The sequence below is a fragment of the Mus pahari genome, chromosome X (genome assembly GCF_900095145.1).
Source record: "Mus pahari chromosome X, PAHARI_EIJ_v1.1, whole genome shotgun sequence".
Taxonomy (NCBI): Eukaryota; Metazoa; Chordata; class Mammalia; order Rodentia; family Muridae; genus Mus; species Mus pahari.
The window spans coordinates 81,073,105-81,078,341 of record NC_034613.1 but is presented as its reverse complement, the minus strand read 5'-3'; positions in this window follow the sequence as shown (position 1 = coordinate 81,078,341).

Below are 5,237 nucleotides of genomic sequence, written 5' to 3'. Positions count from 1 at the left end.
AAGTCAGCCCTGCCTCACAAGTGCAGTCAGCTCTTCCGTCAAACTGGTCCTTGACTTCCTCGATGGCGATCACAACTCCTGAACTCCCATCGCAGGCTACTTTTTCCTCTGGCACTTTGTATTTTCAGCGATTTTTTTCGTTGTTTACATTCCCTCATTAGCAAAGTGGATCTTACTTGGTTTGTGGTGGCATGTGTTCTACTGGGACCTGCTCCTGCTGGACAAGTGCTTTACCATTGATCCATGTCCCCAGTTCCTTTTGATTTTTAAGATAGGATCTCACTAGGTTGCCTAAACAGGCTTTGAACATACAGTTCTCCTGTCTCCGCTAGTAACTGAGCTCACAGGCCTGCATCATCTCAGTTGCCCTCTCCCCCAAGCTGATTTCACTCCTGCTGACATCCACACAGCAGGTATTCAGTGAGGGTTTAAAGGGGAGCTGAGGATGTGGCTCGGTGGATCAAGTGGTGCAAATGTGAAAATTGAGAGGATCAGAGTTTGGATTCCCAGAATCCATATAAATGTCTAGTGGGTAGAGCCAGCCACCTCTATTCCAGGAATACAAGGTATTCCAGAGCAAGCTAGATAGACTAGCCATATGGGCCAGCTCTGGATGTAACTAAGTGACTCTGCCTCAATGAATAAGGTGGAACTTGAGGGAGACTGCTAACATCAACCTCAGGCCTCCTAATGCATTTGCAATGCACCCCCAAATATATATGCTCCCATATATACACAGACATTTAAAAACTGAACATATGCTTTCATTACAGCAGAGAGAGCCCTACAAAGAATTATCTTGATATGCAGATGAGTAGAATGTTGTTAGCTTTTGAGTAAGTTTCCTCTGGAACTTTTAAAGTATACCATACCTTTAACAGTGTCTTCATCTGCTTCCTTCTCTCACAAGTACTTGATGTTTAATCATCTTGCTTCACCAGGATATGCCTCCATCCCTTTGGGTTTTCTCTAGGCAATTTGCTTTCCAGTTAGTGAAATGCAACTGTGTAATTGTTAAAAATTGCCTCAACAGGGAGATGGAGAGATGGTCGAGTGCATAAGAGCACTTGATGCCTTTGCAGAGGATCCAGGTTTGGTTCTCAGTACCCATGTTAGCTCACAGTTATCTGTAATTCTAGTTTCAGGACATCTAACATCCTCTTCTGGTCTTGGTGAACATCAGGCACACACATGGTACATATGCATGCATGCATGCAGGCAGGCAGGCAGGCAGGCAACCGTTAGTGCACATGAATCTTTCTGTTGTTGATTGCCTCAGTAATTGAAGATATTTTGGCCATTGTCTGAAATAGTGTACTCAAATGTGATGAAGCATAAAGAATCTTTCAAAGTCCCATAATGGGAGGCTGGAGAAAGAGCTAATCAGTTAAGCCCTTTCAGAGGATTCAGGTTTGATTCTCAGCACCCACATGGCAGCTCACAACTGCCTGACCTCCACAGGCAACAAGCATGCCCATGGTGCACAAATATACATGCAGACATAACACCCATAAACATCTGATTCAAATAAAAGCAACAGAACCCCCTAACACAGCCAGCCAGAGTGGCATCATATACCTGCAATCCTACAACTTGGAAGGCTGGAGCAGGAGGCTCTCAAGCTCAAGGCCATCTTGGGTGGCAATGGTGCAAGGCCAACGTGGACTAGTGTGACCCTGTCTCAGGAAAATAAAAGGAAAAAGAGAGAGAGGCCTGGGCTGGTGACAGGCTTACATCTTTAATATTGGGAGTCAGAGGCAGGCAAATCTCTATGAATTTCAGGCTAGTTCTACATAGTGAGGTGTGAGCCCTATCTCAAAGTAAAGGTGGGGGAGGGAGGGAAAGAGAGGGAGGAAAGAGAGAAATGGAACTAGAATTAGAATCAAGATACAATTTTCATCTATTTGGTATATGATTATTATTTTTTTGAAGTATAACAACCTGTACCAGTGAGCAGTCAAGTCATGCCCAATACTAACGTGTATAACACTCCACAAATTGCTGGAGCCAAATCCTGCAATATTTGTGACAGACTTTGTGAGCACTTCGTTTGGGGGCATAAAGGTATGGCTAAGTGATAAAATTCTTACTGAGTATACATAAGGCCCTGAGTTTGATGCCCTGCATCACAAAACATAAATAAATAGGATGCTCTAAATTTCATTTTCAGAAAATTAGAGAACTATTCAGAAGTTTGGATACATTAGATATATACAAAAATAGAGAGAACTTTAGATTTATGACACTTGTGTGGGAGTATGCACATGCCATTGGGGCACAAACCATGGTAACCCTGTAAACGTCAAAGGACAAACTGTAGAGTTAATTCTCTTTCTACCATGTGGGAGCCAGGGCTCAAACTCAGGTAGGCAGACTTGGGGCAGCAAGCACTTTCATCCTGAGCCATCTCACTAGCCTTGAAATAAAGAACAAAGTGTGATATGTACTACTGGAGACAAGGTCCAATAAATTACAGTATAGCTAGATTACAGAACATCAAGCAATCATTAAAAATGTCTTTAAGGAAGTTTAAAAGCTTGGGAAATTGCTTCTAATAAAATTTTACATGACAGAGAGTGACAGAGGAAAGGAGGGAGGGAGGGAAGAGAGGAGGGAGACAGAAACGGACACTTAAGGTTTTGACACAGCCCTTATAGCAGCTTTTTTTTTTTGGTTTTTTTGGTTTTTTGGTTTTTTGATTTTTTGAGACAGGGTTTCTCTGTGTAGCCCTGGCTGTCCTGGAACTCACTTTGTAGACCAGGCTGGCCTTGAACTCGGAAATCTGCCTGCCTCTGCCTCCTGAGTGCTGGGATCAAAGGTGTGCGCCACCACCTGGCTACAGCATCTTTTTATGGAGAGGATTTACTGAGCTCCTTGTTTGGCCATTCTGGAAATCATACTCCTTGTAAGTTGTACAAATTAGTTGTACAAATTATTTTCCTTCCACAACCCCCTCTCCCGCCACCACCACTTCTGAGAAAAAAAAATTATTTTCCTAGAGTGGGAAGATGGGACATCCTTGTAAAGTGTCCCTCAGCATGGTGTCATCTTGACCATATATTGGTGTTGTAGCCTAGAATCTGACTTGGTAGGTAGTCCACTTTATGAACCAGAGTGCCGAAACTAGAGGCTATACTCATTTTCTTTATAATTCTGGACTATGCTTTAAAATTCCTTTTTAGAATGTATGTGTATGAGTACTTTTCTTGCATGCACGTCTATATATCATGTGCAACCTGGAAGTGGAGTTATGAATGGTTGTGAGCCACCATGTGGCTGCTGGGAATCAAAACCAATTCCTCTCCAAGAACAAGTGCTCTTAACCACTGATTGGTGCTTCTCACCCCTTAGCTAGACTTTTAAAAAGCATTCTGTGATCAAACATTTAGTTTACATGGAGATAAAACAAAAACCCAAATAAGTGAACTTCTCAGAGCCTTTAGTAATGAAAATGCTTAATCTGATAAGATACTTCTCTAGCAAAAGAGGAATGCCATGCACCGATTCCCAACCTTACTGAGATCGGTGAGCATTTTCTCCCCCCAGGTTGTGAGACTGAAGTCTTGCCAAGCACTTTCCATGTTTTACTGGGATGTCAAGGGAAGTATCTGTTGACAGCTGTGACAGCTATACATATCAGCCTTCTAGTCATGAAAGCAGTGGCAGGAGAAATGAATGGAGACTCTTCAGGGAAGTCAACCTTTGCAGATACAACCCTGTCCACACCAGGAGCATCTTCTTGGTACTCCTCCAATAGTCTGGGGTCTAATTCTATTGGAGACTTACCATGTGCCAGTCAGATTCTTATTAGACAAAAAGGACAGGATTTGTCCTTAGTGTAAAGGGTATAATAGAGAAGGCATCAGGTATCAGAAAAGGTAAAGTGTAGGAATCCACAAGGTGCCACGGTAACACTTAACGGCAGACATTTTAAAGATTTATTTATTTATTATATGTAAGTACACTGTAGATGTCTTCAGACACTCCAGAAGAGGGAGTCAGATCTTGTTACGGATGGTTGTGAACCACCATGTGGTTGCTGGGATTTGAACTCCGGACCTGTGGAAGAGCAGTCGGGTGCTCTTACCCACTGAGCCATCTCACCAGCCCCAGACATTTTAAAAAGAAGATAAAATGTTTGTTGCCAAGATTGGTTTATGAAGACAAAAAAAAAAAGGGTGAACCAAGAGAGGAAAGGGTGGGGTGGAAAGGCAAGGAGGCTTGTGAAAGCATGACCTATTCAGAAACCCATGTGGCTTGCATAGCTATATACTTAGTATAAGATATACAGCACTGACCAGGGAGTTGGGGATGCAGCTCAGTGGTAGAGCTCTTGTCTGGCAAGTGCAAGGTTCCATCCCCACAGGGAGGGCAGGAGGGACAAAAAGGTTTTCTGAGACACACTAGTGAGCTGGGTCTTATTCTTAAGATAAAGGGCGATCATTGAAGAAAGTTCAATCTGAGGATCAGGTTTGGCTTTAGAGCGCACTCTCTGGCAGCACTGTATAAAAGAGAATTATGGAGGCTGGTCAGAAATTTCAGGATGGAACCAGCCAAGTATGGCTTAAGAAGATGGCTGAGAGTTGACAGTGGCAAGAGACAAGTATGATGGAAGACCTGTATTCCCAGCAAGAGGAAGGCTCAAGTAGGATTATCTAGAGTTCAAGGCTAGCCCAAAATACACAGTGAGACCCTGTCTCAAAACAAAAACAAACAAACAAAAAAACAAACCTGGAGATGGGTGACAGAAAACTTGTCTGTTGTGTAAAAACAGGCCACTCAGATTTCTGCCTTGAACTAACACAGGCTATGGCAGAGCCACACGATCCAGGGAAATCCAGGTATGAAAAAGAGGGAATGCAGTACATTTGAAACATAAATGTCCCCCATAGTCTCAGGCATTTGAACACTTGGTCATCACCAGATGGTTATTTGGAAAGGTTTAGTAAGTGTGGCCTTGCTGTACGAAATCCTGTTCCTGGAGTGGCCTTTAAGAGTAAAAAGCCAAGAACGAGGGAGAGCCTGGTCACCAGGAGACATAATGGGAGATGGATGTAATCACAGGCCTAAAAGTATCCCTAGGAGATCAGTGATGTTTGTATACATTATGAAGAGTGGGGATTCTTAGATTCATCTCAGGCTAAGAATGAAGTGTCAGGGCTGGTGAGATGGCTCAGTGGGTAAGAGCACCCGACTGCTCTTCCAAAGGTCCAGAGTTCAAATCCCAGCAACCACAT